General features: G+C 44.2%; 1 protein-coding gene across 4 annotated transcripts in view; it reads right to left on the minus strand.

The window, feature by feature from the left end:
• The window catches only part of PLCE1 (phospholipase C epsilon 1), a 283,791-nt gene extending 266,373 nt beyond the window's left edge, over positions 1-17,418 (minus strand). For all 4 annotated transcript variants that reach the window (XM_080913304.1, XM_080913303.1, XM_080913305.1 and 1 more), the window contains exon 1: positions 17,127-17,418. The gene's annotated coding sequence lies outside the window, so the exon portion shown is untranslated. The remainder of the gene's footprint in view (positions 1-17,126) is intronic.
• Positions 17,419-17,886: the final 468 nt, after the last annotated feature.

Raw genomic sequence — 17,886 nt, forward strand, 5'->3', positions numbered from 1 at the left:
CATAGAGAAGTCCTAAAGTATGCCCACCAAAAGACAACACAGTGGCCATACTTAAAAAAGAAACCAGGATTTGTTAAGAATTAATGAAGGCTACTATATCTATCATATTTATATTCTTTATGAATAAGGATACATCCACCACATATTGTTCTGTGATTAAAAATAAATCAAGGGATCTGTATTTTTTAGCCTGAAATTCTTGTAGGAGCTGTTTCTCCTGTAGAACTTGGTTTAGATGTGTTAAATAGAGCCAGGAAGGCAGCAGAACTTTTCCCTACTTCAGCAAGCCCTTGTTTATTCTTTTTATCTCAAGTTAAGGCCAACAATGTCAATAATTGCAAATAGCAGAGCCACTCCTGCCCCAGCCCATTCACTCCCACCCACAGCCTCAGCTATCACCTCCAGGGATGACTCCCCAATGCCTCTTTCCAGAACCAGCCTCTCCCTCACACAGCAGTCCTGACTTCCCAACTTCCTGCCCAGCAGAGCCAGCACACCAGCCCAAAGCCAGATTCCTCCCTCTTCTCACGGATCCTGCTCTCCCACCTAAACTCTTCATCCCAGTTAGCTGGCTCCTTTCCCCCCAGGAATCCAGAAAAGCCTTCACAGCCATCACACTGACACACAGACCCTCTCTATCCGTGTCCCCACCCCCATACTTCCCTAGTTGTCACTACCTGACTTTTTTTTTCCCTAAAAGATCTTTCTCACTGTTAACTACTTTTTGTGGCCAATGACCCCACCCCAGTACACAGTTATTTTCACATGAGACCAGGGCTTCCTAAGCACTTCCATTCATGAGGCTTTTGTAGCTAAGAAAATTTCACATGATCAAAGGTATCAAACAGGAATACTAATTAAAGTGGTATGCAAAACCAATCTTTGGTACACATTCAATTTTACCATTTAGTAAAGATTAAACAAAATTTGCATACTAATGAGACGGATGTTCATAGTTATCTTTGCACAAAGAATTCAGTATTAGCTGAGTATTGGATATTGCTGGACACAGAGCACCCCCAGCCCTTCTCAGAGTTAGCTGATATTTTACTTTTATAACTGTTAGTGCTGAGACTTGTGCTACACACATGTACACATATACTTATACACACACACTCTCACACACAAGCACATGCATGCACACACTCACACATGAACACATTAATGCATGCACATATACACGCATTAACACACATATATTCACATGCATACACACATTAACATGTACACATATTCCATGCACACATTAACTTGTACACAAACTCACACACATACATACTCAGACACGCACACATATACATACACACATATATGTAATAAAAACATTGCAATCCATAAAATTCTGAGTTATACTTGAGTTGATAGAGTTGACTGGTGGTGTATGGAGCGAGGACATACCCTGTACAAGGTACATGTGCTGTGTGTGCAAGCTAAAACTATGGTGAGGTTATGCAGTGAGCGTTGCCAGAAAAACCTCAGACTGATTATTAATTTGACTCAGAATTAAAGTGTTGTGGTTGAGTGTTCAGGAACCTTTTATTGTGGCCAACTTTTTTGTTATTCCTAATCTCAGTTATGTGACCCCATATGAGGTCATGACTCACAATTTAAGAAGCCATGGGCAAGACGAACTACCTTCAAGTGGTCTCCTTGCTCTTGGCTGCTCTGATACACTAACTAAATATCTTACTGGACAAAAGACCAATGTTCCAGTCTACTGAGATCATTCTACCACCTAGTTTACCGGATATCTTGTCAGCTTAAGACACATTTGGGAAATACAGATTTATGCCTCGCCCGAGTATCTGATAAAAATGTTACAGCAGGCCAAGTACAAGACTCGGTATGCAGGCAACTGGAAGCATTTTACTAGAATAAAGAAAGTGACAAAATAAATAATAAGCAAATAATCATAATATTACGGTACAATGCTACGGTGGTTAGAAGAGAAATGCCCAGGCTGAGCATCTGAACACTGGCTTCCTAGCAGGTTCCCATGCTGTTTGGAAAGACTACGGAACCTTGCTGAAGGAAGTCCTTCAGAGGGAGGGCTTTGTAGGGTTAGAGCCTGACCCACTTCCTGTTCTCTCTGTTTCCTGTACCTGGATGAAGCTCTCTCTGCTCCCAGGTTGCCAGGCTAGCTCCTGCTCCAGCTGCCACCAACTTTCCCACCATGGCAGTCTGCATCCCCATGGAGACTGTGAGCCAATAACCCCTTCCTACCCAAAGCTGCTTTTTGTCAGGGGATTCTATCATGGCAACAGAGAAAAAACTCAAGCGGATCCCAGTTTCTGCCTTACAACAAACCCCAGTAAGAGGTAGCATTCCCCCAGTTTTAGCTATTTTGAGACAGAAGTTGAAAATAACTATGCAAATTTTGAAAAGTCTGGAAGCCATTAAGTGGTTGGGCTTTCATATAAACCCATTTTACAACTTCAGAACCCATGGTTTTTGGGGGTTTGGTTTTTTGTTGTTGTTGTTGTTGTTGTTGTTGTTGTTTTATGACATATAGCTGGACCTTTCACAAATTCCTGTCTTCTCAAAGATGAAGTACATACCCCCCTAAGCTGTGCTGATGAATTTCCATACCCCAAGGTGTGTCTTACCTTATAACAATGAACCATATTGTGTTAAACGCTACAGTAAGTTTCACATACTGTATTTTACTCAGTCTCAATACAACCTCGACTGCTAGATATTACAGTTATACCCGTTCTGCTGAATCAGCGATGGATGCATAGAGATTAAAACTATCCTGAGTTGTAAATTAGTTATTATCTCAAAATACTTTTAAAAATAGCTACAAGGGTACAGTAAACAGCAAAGCTGGATCAGATCTAGACCTGATATTAAGAGATATTTAGGTAGGAGAGAGAATACACAGCCATAGTTCCACTTGCACAATTAAGAGAGTATTTATTGGGGAGCCTTGTTTCAGGCTCTATCTAGAGTAGGGAAAACAAAGGTGAACATCCAACAGGGGCCCGGCCTATCTTTACTGAGTACAGAATCTATAGGAAAAGGCAAGACTGAAGATGGAAAGCAACACACTGTCCTGAGAGATCAGGGGGAGTTCTCAGTGTTTAACTAAGGTCTTCTGGGAGTGAACGTCCAGCACCTGCTATCAAGTTGGTGGCAGCAACTACCTTCCTGCAGCGGAGAGTACAAGAGAGACATCTTTGGGAAAGACTGAGTTCAGTCTCGGATTCCAGAGAGATGCCTGGGGAGAAGTTGGTTTGGCAGCTCTGGAGCCCAGGAATGGGGCTGGGGCTGCAGACAGCTTTAGAATCATCATGTAAAGAGAAGACTCAGCTCGAGAAGGTGAGGAACCCTGACACATTTGAAGAGTGAAAAAGGAAAGAGAAGGTCTCAAAAGCTACCCTTCCCACCTGGCCAATTAATCCTCCCAGGCCTTCCAAGAATTGGTCCACTTATCTATCCCATAGGCAGATGAACTTTGCATCAAGTCAGATGCGGCCTCCTCTCCACCCTGTGTTCTGCATCAGAAAACCCCAGGACAGAGATCCCATTCCATCCTCAGGCCATTTAACACCAAGCTGGAACTAAGATGTCTGGTATAGGCATTAGAATTTTCAGGTATTTGTACCCTGATTCCCAGCCTGGAGTGTAAGAAGACTGAAGGCAACTCCTGAATATAGAATTAGACATTCCCAAAACATCCTTGTTTCGGAAACAGTCAAGTCCTTGTCTTAGTCACTGTTCTGTTGCTGTGAAGAGGCACCATAGCCAAGGAAATTCATATAAAATGAAGCACTTAGTTGGGGACTGGCTTAGTTTCAGAGGCTTACTCCATTTTCATCATGACAGGGCATGGCAGTGCTTCTGCCACTGAGGCAGTAGCTGAGAGCTGCATTCTGATCCACAGGCAAAGAGAGAGATCCTGGGCCTGGTGTGGGCTTTTAAAACCTCAAAGTCTTCTCCCAATGGCATACTCCCACCAGCAAGGCTGCACTTCCTAATCCTTCTCATCTTTTCTAATAGTTCCACTCCCTAGTGAATAAACATTCAAATATATGACCCCATGGAGGCCACTCAAACCACCACAGTACTCTATTGCAAAGAGTCAGAAAGCAATAAATCAATAAAGAAGTTTTTGTGATAACTAGTTACCCACATGACTTCCTCAAACCACAGCATCTGAAAACCTGGGAATTTGCCCAAGCTTTCCCTTGAGCCTCTGTGCTAAAGAGAACTGGTCACAAGGTGAGCAGTCCCCTCTCCTAGCACAGTCTTTTTTATCTATTGGAAGATACTGTTCAGTGCCATTGCCTTCATAATCCATCAGACTGAACACAAATGTCTGCAGAAGGGAAAACTTAGAAAGGAAGTAGCAGTAACAGAAATGTCTTTCCCATGAGACCAGTCACACTGATTTAGTCAAGCCCCTTTAGAAAAACATTATCAGAAATTTACAACCTGGGCTCAGTGGTTAAGAGCATTGACTGTCAGAGGTCCTGAGTTAAACTCCCAGCAACCACATAGTGGCTCACAACCATCTGTAATGGGATCTGATGCCCTCTTCTGGTGTCTGAAGAGAGCAACAGTTTACTCATGTACATAAAATAAATCTTTTTTTAAAAAAATTGCAAATTATTAACAACTCCTCTCTTTTTATTCTCTCTGTATATAAACCCTTCCATAATCAAAAAAAGAAAGAAAGGAAGGAAGGAAGGGAGGGAGGAAGGGAGGGAGGGAGGGAGGGAGGGAGAGAGAGAGAGAGAGAGAGAGAGAGAGAGAGAGAAAGAAAGAAAGAAAGAAAGAAAGAAAGAAAGAAAAATCTGAAATACTGAGAAAGGGAAAGACACTCTCATATCATATTTCATAAGAAATTGCCGTGTCTTCTCTAGCATTTTCAACTGCCTCAGGTCCGCTTGGGTCTATAGCCCATCTAGTACTTGACACATAGTAGGGACTCAACATGACCACAGAATACTCAAGTATGAAATGGATGATAATATTTTCTCATTCTAGTTTTTAAAAATAAGAAGTAGAAGCCAGGCAGTGGTGTCTGGAGCCTTTAATCCCAGTACCCAGGAGGCAGAGGCAGGTGGATCTTTCTCTGAGTTCAAGGCCAGCTGGTCAACAAAGTGAGTTCCAGAACAGCCACATTTGAGAAACCCCCATCTCAAAATAAAAAGAGAGAGAGAAGGAAGAGGGGGAGGAGTATAAGACAAGAAGGAGGGGAAAAGACTGGGAGGAGCTGTTGGTATCCTTATTTTTAGAGAATCATGCACGTGGCTAGAGCATGTGAAGATGTAGAAAGAAAAGGGACCAGCCCACCCCTTACAGGTTATGCTCATTCACAAAGAGCCCAGGGGGCAGCCAAGTGTTAGGGTCTTTTCTCAGATCTACAGATGCTGATATTCATGTTTTCAATTTCATAGCTTTCTCCTTTCTATATGCCTTGGTAACCCACTTTTGAAGACCTTTCATGCAAACAGGAATTGTACTGAAATTGGCTGGAAGTTGATTTTAAGGAAATGCTTTAGCCAGATTCTGTTGCCCACGTTTGCTGCTCCATTCCTAATGCCCTTTCACGCCAGAGAAGAAGACACACTCTCCATTTCTCAAACACAGTGCTCAAGCAGCTACCCATGATTCAAGGATGGCATCTAACCAGCTAACGATAAAGTTCTGATGCTGCTTATTTTGTGAGGAACACAAAGAAAGGGTTTCTTTGGGGGACAGTAAAAGAAATTCCATTTTCTTCTCACAGAAAGGCAAATTTAGAGATTACCCTTGATTAATCAAAAGTTCTAAAAGAAAGAGCACAAGCCACAGTGTGAGCCCCATCTCCCACCTGCCTCCCTCTGAAGTGGAGGCCCCAGCTCACTACCACATCTGAAGCTGCCCACACTTTCAGAAAAGCACCAGGGATCTCCTGGAATTCAATCTATGCACACTCAGGAGCCCTGTGCTAATTTTAATTCTGACCTGTGGTGAGCATGGCTCTATTAGAGCTATTTTTATTTAACTCCAAAGGAAAATCTAAACGGGCTCTAGATTAATATCTCTGTATTAGAGACATAATGCATCAACAAACTGATCATAAAGAGCCTTAACAGCATAGTTGACCAGCAGGGCATTTGTTAACAAGACAAAACACAGAAGTAGGTCAAGTGTATAAATGCTTAAATCATCTGAAGGCATTTGATTAACTTCAATAATCTTTCATTTAAAAATCTGAAATATGATACTACTGTTTCCAAAGAGCTTTAAACTATTTTAAGCCAAAAGCCAATGTCATTCTGGTTAGTAAATACAAGAGACATTTTTCTTAAGCTCAGGAATAACACAAAGAGGCCCATTGTTCTCACCGTCAGATATTGATATACTGAAATCTTTATAAAAAAGAAGTAATAACTCAGGCATAACATAATTCTTTACTTACAAGACTGAGGACAGTCACTACAAAATTAAGCCAAGTAAAGGATACTAATATATTTAGAGAGGACTTAAAGTTCGAAGAGGGACATAGTAGTGGTATGGAGGGACATATTGGGGTTACAGAGGGACATGTTGGGGTTATGGAGAGACATGTTAGGGTATAGAGTGACATACTGGAGATGTGGAGGGACATGTTAGAAGTTATGAAGGGACATGTTGGGGAATGTAGAAGGACTTAGAGAAAAAAAATTTTAATGTCAAATTGTATTGAGCCCCTTTATGAAAATCTTAAGAATAAAGAAAAGTAAAAATTAGAGTTGAAAAACATAAACACATTTTAAAAGTATAAGTAAGGAAGATGGGATTGACATGAAGAATTCTATAAACTTTACATGATAGATATAAAAAACATTTGAGGAATGAAGAAACATACCAGGACAGAAGAACCAGCTATGGGAGATTCTGAATTAATATATATTTATTATAATCTCAACAAGTGTTTCAACAAATTTCTAAGATTTTGGGAACTGCCTCAAAGTTAGTGTAAGTTCATTATAATATTAAACAAGGAGGACGACGGAGTGTTTGACTAAGTACAAAGAGAGAATTTTCCCTGTGAGATATTAGGAGCTATTACAAAGCCAAATGAAAAAATATTCAAAAATCAAAGGACAGATGCCTCAGACCTAAGCTGACTTTTAAAATATATAATATATGTGATTAGGAATCATCCAGGGTTAGATAGGAATAATGCAAAATTATTAACTAAGTATTTATTTTAATGTGTGTGTGTGTGTGTGTGTGTGTGTGTGTGTGTGTGTGCGTGTGTGTGTGCGCGCGCCTGTATCAATAACAAATAAAAGGAAACCATGGTCTTTAGAGGGAACTGGAGTGGGATGCAAGGAAGGGACAAGAGGGAGGAAAGAGGAGGGGGAATTTAATGTGATTTTAATTTAATTAGTATCTGAGAGAGGAGTATAAGAAAAAAATCATCAAGAAACAGATACCGGGTGATACAAAAAGTAAAGTCTGCTGTAAATTAAAATTAGCATAGGCTGTCGACATGGTTCGTTAGAAAGAGGCCTTGCCGAAGAATTCTGGTGACCTGAGTTCAATCCCCAAAACCTATAAAGATGGACGGAGAGACCAGACTCTACAAAGTTGTCCTCTGACCTGCACATGCACGCACACATGCACACACACACACACACACACACACACACACATACACATACACACAAATGACAATAATAAATATTCTAAAGCATTGTAGGAGCAAAATAAAGCACCATGAGCATTTGAAACAGTATTCTTTCTTTTAAATATAAAATCTTTATTAGTTATATTGAAAACAGCCCCTACAAGCATTATTGATTTAATATATATTTATTTTTATGTGTATGGATGTTTTGCCTGCATGTATGTCTGTGCACCACATGCATGTATGCATGCTGCTCATGAAGGCCTCAGATCTCCCAGAACAGAAGTTACATCATTGTGAGACACCATGTGAGTACAGGGAATTGAACCCAGGTCCTCTGAAAGAGCAGCCAGTGCTCTTAACCCCTGAGTCATCTCTCCAGCCCTGAAATATGTATTCTTACATTGGTATTTACTCATAGAGCCACACAGATGGGATAAATGTGATCTGTCTCATACTGTTGGATGATGTTCAGTAAAGATGTACACTACAGCATGCAGCAGCATTAGCCCAACGAGAAAAAGAAGCACTAAAGAAAACCAAATGCTGAATGTCTGTAATGTTAATATACAATTATAGGTATCTTTTCATCCTTTTCCTTATTGTACTTTTATTTCCCAAATTAGCCATCTTTTAAACATAAGATATTCAATAATCAAAAAATGCCTATTGGAAATGAGAAACACAGGAATATACCCACTAAACACATGATGGTTGTAGGGGGAGAGATTGAGGGAGGGAAAGAAAAAGAAGATCAAAGACACAGAGCAAAAAAAAAACATCATTAAGTGATTAAATAAATTAATTAAGAAAAGAAAACTGATAATAGGATAGATAAAAACAGTTTTCATTACTACTAGAGAAATGCACTTTCAAGATTATAAAATATCAAGTTTTGACAAAGGATAAAAATAAGAGAGATTCCCACAAACTGGAACCTGTTGCTGAAACATCACTTGGAAAGGACACAGTAATACATTAGGAATAGAGTTGCAAATCGATACCATTTTATTTCTTTTGATGTGGGGGTCTCAGCACGTTGTCCAGGTTGGCTGCAAGCACCTGGCTTTAAGCAACCATCCTACCATGAGCACTTGAGCACCTATGACGTCAGGCCTGAATCGTATTCTTGGTTATGACAGTTTGGGGGCAGCCTTTTAACACCTACTGAGAGTATCTTTTTAAAATACCTTTTGAACCATTCATTTTTGCCTCTAGGACTTCATACACTAAAGAGAGAATTAGACGCTAAACATGGTAGTATGCATCTCATAGTCTGAAATGCTGAGGCAGGAGAATTGTTTAAGACCAAGGGCAGCCTGGGCTACTTAGGAAGATAAGTACTAAAATAAAAAAAATAATAATAATAATAATAATAATTGTGAGGGAAAGTGATCCATGGCAGTGTATATGTAAGGCCCTGGCTCCATCCCCAGGAAGGAAGGGAGGGAGGGAAGGAGGGAGGGAGGGAGGGAGGGAAGGAGGGAGAGAGGGAAGGAGGGAGAAAAGGAGGAAAGGAGGAACGGAAGGAGAGAACCAACCTAAAAATGTGTCACGTGTATGTAATCCCAGAACTGGGGAGACAGACAGAAGGTCAGCCAGCCAAGCGAATTCTGTGAGCTCCAGGTTCAGTAAGAGACCGTCTCAAAAGTAAGGAGGCTAGGAAGTGAGGAAGGCACCCAGCATCGACATGTAGCTCATGGGCACAGACGGGCATCCATAGCCCACCCCCATGCCCCATATGCACACAAAGATAATACACGGAACTGTAACTGTTAAAATGGCGTTTGCATGAAAGATCATTCTGCCTCTTAAACAGGTGATGTACTTTAAGACACGATTGCTGGGGTGATACACAACACGGCTAGAAATAAGCACACTCCTCGTCCTCTGTAACTAATTTGATCTGGGTTTGCCTGTCTGGGATATGAGCAGACTTCACCTGTTGCCGGCCATCCTATGACTTGACACTGGAGAGTCCCTGGTCATCCTCAGCCAGCTCTGGTCAAGAGGTGTCACTGGAGAGCACACAAGAATGCTGCTGCTGCATGAACCTCCAGAAGTGCATCACTGGAAAGCTTCTTGCACATACGCAGCATTCCGTGCAGATTCTGGAAGTTCTGAGCACTGACACCAGCCTCTGTCTGTCATGGTACTAGGGATCGAACCCATGGCCTCAAGCTATGCATAGCACCCTGTCCCTAAGCTGTCTCCTCAGCCCTGAGATTCAAATCATAATGGAGCAGTGTGTGTGTGTGTGTGTGTGTGTGTGTTTATTGGATATTTATGTATTTACATTTCAAATGTTCTCCCCTTTTCCCCCTCTCTCCTTCCCCTCCCCCTGCTTCTATGAAGATGCTCCCCCTCCCACCTCACCACCCTGGCATTCCCCTACACTGTACTTCTAGTTTTACTAATCTCTACCACTGTGAATTTTAATATCATGCCCAAGCCACAACTAAAAGAGAAAACCTCAAGCCCTGTAAGCCAGGAAGACTCGGGAACCAACCCAGCCTGCTGATCATCGAATCAGCTCAGTCCCCAGCAGCTAACAAAGAACTCAGACTCTGCCCTGACCTCTGAATTCATCCTGTCTCTGTGGGTGAAGAAGTGGAGACAAAATTTCATGCCAAGAGTCTTAACTTCCGTGAATATTATCCACCTCCCAGAGGTTGAGAAAAGAGGCTGGCCTAGCGGGAACCCTACAGTTCTCCCCAGCAAGCGTTTCCCTGGTGAAAAGATGATCAACGATGAAGTCTGGTCTTGTTTTGCAGAACAGCAAATGAATGGACACTTTCTTTAGAATCGGCAGCATTTGAAACAACTCTGGTGATACCCAAATTAAAACACGTTATATGATATTTTAATCCCAGACGTGTATAGCATGCACTGGGTCACATGTGTTTTTCCCAAATGATTTTCTTTCCACTCCCTGGATTTTTCCACACGCAGTAATATTATATAGTTTAAACTTACAATGAAGTCATCAAAACAGAGTCTCTCCTTGCTTCTGCCTCTTTTAATTCTGAGTAAAGAACCCACACTGTTTAAATATTACCATGTCGCTAGTTGCTCCTACCAAGAAATAAAAATACACAGTTGCCAGCTGATTTCTGGATGAGGGTGCACCCATAGACACTCCCCCCAAAAGAGGCCTTTCACAGTTTCTGTGAGTGGTGTGTGGTGGAGGCTCTGGCCACAGCAGCCTCACCACCAAGCGGAGCAATACACTTAGTCTTAGGCATACTAATAGTGAATCTGGCTGGCACTAACTGCTCAGCTTTATCAGCTCTATGAAGACTAGCTACTCTGGATTGTTTTTCCAGGTCCTTTGCTCTTACCCTAGTGCTCCTGAACTCAACGAAGGGAATCCACCATCTGGGTGGGTGTGGGAAGGATGCTTGTAAGCCTTTGCTGGAGGGGTTTGAAGAAAGACCTGCAACCTCTACAAGGAGCAGCCACTATGCTTCTGGGCAGAAGACCATGAGACCTCAGAGACCTCAGGTAAGCCCATAGGAACAGTGCAGTATCACTGTGGTAAAGAGAAGTTAAATTCTGCCATACCAATGGGTCTACAAGAGCTCATGCTAGCTAATCCGTGTTGAATTCTTCCTTTATATTAATTAGGTGGTGTTTTCAATACTTTATACAAATTACCCATTCAATTTCACAACCTGTTACATAAGTAACACTATCCCTCTGTGATGTGTACACTCGGGCATTTAAGCCACATATTTGAGGGAGCCAGGATAGAAACGGTCCAAGCAACTTTCCTCTGGAACCTAAATGTATAGAACGGAATAAGGAAAAATCAAAGTTGTATTTCTTTCACACCTAAATCTGAGGATCATCCATATTATATTTTTACTTAGGATGCAAACACACACACACACACACACACACACACACACACACACACACATTCTCCTTTCACAAAAAACATAAGGCAGAGCCCAACATATAAAGCAAGTACCCAAAGGATCACCTAAGAGACACAGGTCTCCATGGCCAGTACGGCACTCACCAGACTGAGGTTTCAAACACTCCTAGGATGCTGTTAAAACAGACAAACAACAACAGCAAAACCCTGGTCCAAATAATTATCCCCCAGAATTAAGGTGTTTGAGAGTCGAAAGAAGCCTGGCAGAACACCAACAAAAATCAAAAGAAAAGACAAAAATACTCCTACAGACTATCACCAAAGACCTAAGAGACCCTGGTCCACACCCTGACACTAAACAGCTCCTCTGAGGAGCAGAGAGGCCAAGGGAGGTGGAATTCCAGGCTGAAGGGAGAGTTCTGAATAGGCAAATCCAATAAACAGGCAGAGGTGGGCCAGCAGAGCCTTCAGGGGTGCCAGGGCCAGCATCAGAGGTGAGGAGGAAGGTTCAGCAGGAACAGAGGTAGGAGAAGGGTGTATGCCTCTACTCACCCAGCCTGTTCCTCAGGCTGGAGCTGCCGAGCACAGTGACAGAGGAATGACAGGAACTTAATGGGACTTCAAAAATCAGTGTCTGAAGGGATAACAAAAACCAGCTACATTGCCCTTCTCCCCAAATCAAACACTGCCTCTCCCTTCCTCACAGAGGCACAGCATTCAAGAGCGAAGGCCTCAGGCTCTGCAGAAGTGCCTGCTTTGGGGTCTGTGGGCTCCCAGGGAAGAGCAAGGAGAGACTTGGTCTCACTACACAGCTGAGCCTGCAATAGCTGTGGGAGCCTGAGCAAGACTTATCCTTAGTGCTTCCCAATTCTGTCTGCTCCATTTTCTCTTCCACGTTGCGCTCTGCTTCCTAAGCGGCTGTGATACTACATGTTGACTGTTTAAATAATACAATTATTACTGTAGAGCCCTGGAGGTCGAAAGTCTCTGATGGGCTGGCTTCCAGACTGGTTCCTTCAGCAGATTCTAGAGAAGAATTCGTTTTCTTGCCTTTTCTCCACCCTTCAGACTGGGATTAAACTCAAAGCCCCTCATGAGCTTCGACAATGTGTTACCATCTCTCTGCCTGCATCCTTTACCTCTTTTTACATTATGTAAAACACCCCTCTCTATAAATAAAGGCCATCCATCTCCCTTTTAGAGGGGTTGTAACCCAAACATAAACCCATAATCATGTCTTACTTTAAACACATCTGCAGGGTCTATTTGGTCATGTAAAGTCCAGGGACTAACCCTTGAACATCCTTTTAAAAAAATGTTTATTTGTTTATTTTATGTATGAGTACACTGTCACTCTCTTCAGACACACCAGAAGAAGGAATCAAATCCCATTACAGATGGTTGTGAGCCACCATGTGGTTGCTGGAAATTGAACTCAGGACCTCTGGAAGAGCAGCTAGTGCTCTTAACCACTGAGCCATCTCTCCAGCCCCCACCCTTGAACATCTTCAACCTCCCACATGTACCTCCCAAACCCCAAACTACAGACCTTCACAGCCCAGAAACCATGATGCTAATAGCTAACTTGTTAAGTGGTAAACGTGAAGGCCTCTGCAAAGTGCTTGAGGCGAATCATCTTACTCATGCCTCAGTACAACCCTGAGAGGTTACTTTTATTACCTTACAAAACAGGATTATAGAACTGGCTGGGGGCAAGATTTAAGTACCCAGGTGTGCTTGGGTACGAAGTCTCTGCCTTTGATCAAAGGGGTGTCTGAACCTATTCTTTCAACCATGATAACTGGTTGGGAGAAGACACAGAGCATCAGGGGACTTCAAGAGGTACCTGTGTTCCCTGCCTTGAGACAGGATCCTGCAGGGTCCTGGGATAAATAAACACACAGATAGCAGAGCACTGAGAACACATCCTTGAATGCAAAAGAAAAGACATGCTTACCAAAAATCCAAGAAGGAACCACACAGACCTGAGATTTCAGGAGCGTAAGGAGGTATAAGAAATCCACTCCTATCTCTAACTAGAATAACCCCGCTGCTCCATCTGACCTTAAAGAAAGAATTTGTGTGAATTCCTGGAAAGAAGTCCTATTGAGTTAGGTGGAGCTGACCCTGGAGGCCCCGGTGGGCCAGCAAACCGGTCCTGTCATCAGTAAGTTTGCTTTACACTAAGACTCAGCCATCCACTCCACCGTGGCAGTTATGAATATGCAAGCCCCCACGTGCTGCAGGAATCAACACGGTCCAGTGGTGTCTCTGCTACCCACGACAAATGACCTCTCCTCAGTTCCCACCTAGCCAGTGGCTACAATTCAAGAATAGCTGTCAGATGGAGAGAAGGGACAAACCACACAATTGCTACGCATGCCTGATGGGATGGCTTGAGTAGTCAAAGCTTTCAAACCTCAACTGCTAAACAGCCTTATCTGAAACTTCCCAGTGAGCTGACTTAAATTTATTAAGCTACACCCAGTTGCATGTGTTAGCTCAAAGGCAGGCACAGGACAGCACAGCGGGAATGGGTCTGGAGACCGCTTGCTTTGATTGAGTCTAGGCTGTGACTCAGTATACATTCCTTCCTGCTCCTTCTATTTCATCATTATCAGAATGGACTGAATAGTAGCAGTTTATACTCCTCAGTTGAGACTGAGAAAATAGCCACCGTGTAGAGGTCATTTTGATGGTATTCACCTAGGGCGGTGGTTCTCAACCTTCCTAAGGCTTTAATTCAGTTCTTCGGGTTGTGATGACCCCTACCCATAAAATTATTTCTGTTGCTACTTTCATTACTATAATTCTGCTACTGTAATAAATAGCAATGTAACTATTTTTGGAGGCAGGGCTTTTCCAAAGGGGCACAATCCACAGGTTGAGACCCGTTGAATTAGGGGTACATGTGCCCAGTACATAATTATATAACTCCACTGTCCATTATTTATGAAGTAAAGATGTGTGAAGTTGTTACTAAGAAGAAGAGAGACTATTGCAAAGTCACATAAGGCCAGACCACGTTTTGTTGCCAAACCTATAAATCCATGGAAGGATACAGGGAAGGGATCAGATCTCTAGCACTTCTGCCCTACGTCATAAGAAAGGAATAAGCTAACAGTGCTTGGCATGCTGTCTAGTGTTTTCTCCATCAACATAGGGGATTATAAACGAGAAACTTTAAATTTACCATTAAATTTCATTTGCAAATGAGTTCCCTTTGGAGATTAACTGTGGAAACAATTCTTTAGGGCAGGCGTTTCTGAGATGGTGGCAGTGCCCCGTATTTGCGCTGTCCATTAGCCACATGTAGCATCCAAGCACTTAGATGGGGTGAATTTCATTTATTTTTAGCTCATTTAAACTTCACCATGTGTGCCTAGTGGCTACCATATTGACAGTATAGTCAGAGAGAGTCGTGCTCCCAATCTGGCCCATGAAAACCTACTTAAGCCATAACTCAGCCAAATTAACATTGAATTAACAAGCCTGAGTTTTTCATCCAGGAAGCCAAGGGGATAAGGAAGAGTTTAACTTCCTTGCCAGACCCCACAGCTGGTACGCTTTGATGTATCATTCCTCTTTTTCCATTCCCTGTCCCATCCATCCACAGCCCCCATCTTCCCCACCCAAGGTTCAGGAAGCTACACCGTCTTCTAAGTCCCATCCATAGCTTCCATCACTTGTCAAGTAGCCCCCAAGAAAAGTGTAAGAGCCAGGATGGAAGCAATTGTCCTGGGCAGGCTGCTTGTGGCAGGCAGGGACTGCCAACACACACACAAACACACACATCCCTACAGGACAGCCATGCTTTATGAAAATGTCCCCTCTACTTACAAAACCTCTCAGTGTGTCCAGTCCCTTTCGAGTTTCCTTTATCCATTTCATGGTTGTAACAAACTGCACACACCATCCAGTATAAAAAAACGTGTGACCAAGAAAAAGAAAACTATCCACCTTCATTAGACTCTAGCTTCACTCCGATTGCTTAGGTATAAAATTTTTATGACAAAAGCCAAACTGGAACACATCCAGGAGCTTGTCTTACTAGAAAGACCAGGGAAGAATGTCCCTCCAGCTTAATCTCACCTTTTACCTGGTCTGAAGCCAAAGATGACCAGGAGGCACTCCTAAGCAGAGAGCAAATTCCCCCTGAGGGCTGTAAGTGAAGGATGTACGGATGGTAAATGCTTCCGTAAATCCTTGTGGCTGCATTAATTCCTCTAAAATGGAGCTTTACTTTGTACGAACCAAAGTCTTAACGTTTCATGTCTGCCCACAGTTATTTCCAGAGAGCCTTCAAGGTGCAGGGATCGGGCCGGGAAAGTTTCAGCAAATACCGTGGGTGAGGAAAATGTGCTGTCTGCATAAATCGCACAGATCCACTGGGGTAAAAGGCTACGTCAATCAAAGCAGAGGGGAGGATGCTGGCCGTTTGAGGCGGGGTCAACAAACGGGAGAGTGGTTAGCGTCTCGAACCGCCACTGGGGAGGCTGGTGAAAGTCAGTGAGGAAGAAGAAAACATAGCCTACAATGTGTTGTCAGTCTTCCTAATGCTGCAACCCTTTATTCAATGTGAATCATAAAATCATTTTTGGGGCTGATTCAAAACTGTAATTTCGCCACTGTTGTGAGTTGTGTTGTGAAGCTCTGTGCTTTCTGACAGTATTGGGCACCCCTATGGTCGTGAGCCACAGGTTGAGAACCTTTGTTCTAGAGCATCTTGTGGAGCACGGTTCCGAAAAACTACAGTTGTGTATAGTAACTGAGGGATGGTGGGCTCCTCCTGCACTAGCAGCGGGGAGGCTGAGTAGGGAACCACCTGCAACCACTTCCCAAGACTGGCTTTTCTGGGTTTCCATGTTCCTGGCTATAGCTGTGCCTATTCTGTGACCTTGGCATCACCCTGCCCCTACGGGGGGTGTCTACATTAAAGTTGTGAAACCCCACTAATGCTGATGAAATCATGAACTACGTCCAAAAAAAGTTTTTAGCGAAGTCGACTCTAGTTATTCAGAGAGCTTTTCTTTTGAATGCACCAAAACCATTTAATGACAAATATTTCCCATACAGATTGATTTAGTCAATTGAACCAAGTGTGCCACGGCTTAAATGAAAGGTGGGGGGGGGCATATTTACACTGTGCTCGGAACACGGACCATGGCCAAAGAATTGTGGATCTGTGTTATTCAGAAGGACTTTAAAGAAAAAGTATAGCCCTTCTCGAAATCATCAGTTAGAGTGTGACAGGTCCTGAACTGTATGTATTTATTAAGATTCTGCAGATAAATCTCTCCGGAAACAATGTCTGACAACTTTCATTGAAATGCGTTGCTGAAAAGGGGACTTCTACTTTGCTTTGTGCTGACCACTTCCAACACACACGCGCGCACACACATACACACAAAGCATGAAATGGGTGAGCCGAGGCCAGGGTAACCGGGTGACCTCCAGCCTCGCATTCCCCAAGCGATGACTGTCCCGGCTGTCCCTGGGAGGCGGGAGTCTCTGGCTGGGTCACCAGGTACGCGAACACAGGCTGCTACCCGGGAGCGACGCCAATCCGGAGAACACCCAACCCAGCTCTCCAGATCTGCGGTCCTCAGGGACCAAGCGACAGAGTCGCAGGCTCACCTTAGATCTCCAGCCAGTCGTGCGGCGGAGCCGGAGTGCCGCGTCCCTGGGGACCCGGTCCACGCGCGTGAGTCCCCAGAGCCGTAGAGAGTCCTGGCTAGAGTGTCAGCGCCACAGCCGATTCCCAGGAGCGAGCAGGAGCCCGGCAAGTGCCCGGGAGCACAGCGGGGAGCGCAGCCGCCGTCCACTGCTCCAGCCCGCCGCCCCCGCCGCCCGCCCGCGCTCCGGGCGCAGCCCGCGCGGCCCTTGCCCCAGCAGTGCGCGCTGCCCGGGGCCGAGCGGAGCGGGGCGGCGCGGGCCCCCGCCCTGGGCCGGGCTTTCCCAGAACTTGCCCGTGGGGTGAGAGGCCGCGAGCGCCACCGCGGGCCGCCAGGCGACCGGGGGAGCGGCTAGTGCCTGGCCCGCCCCCGACTCGGCTGGATGGGGCCCGCCCCCACCACCCTGACACCCCACCCCAGCAGTCCCGGCGACCACCGCCAGCCAGTCTCCCCTCCCCCCTGGCCAAGGAGCCCAAGAGCCACTCCGTCTCAGGTCCAGGAGGGAGCCGGCTACAGCTGCGATGGATCACCTTGCTCCAGGGAGAGCGGGAATTCTGCACACCTCGGGTGCAAGAGGTCTTTTCTCACTTCCTCCCCTCCTGACCGTCCCTGGGTGACAGATTAGAAAACTGAGGTCCCGAGGTCACTAAGTGACTTCACCGAAATTACTCTAGAGGGTGTCAGCAGCAAGACTCCCGCCACTCTGCACTCATCCATTCATT

Source organism: Micromys minutus (genome assembly GCF_963924665.1).
Source record: "Micromys minutus genome assembly, chromosome: 2".
NCBI lineage: Eukaryota > Metazoa > Chordata > Mammalia > Rodentia > Muridae > Micromys > Micromys minutus.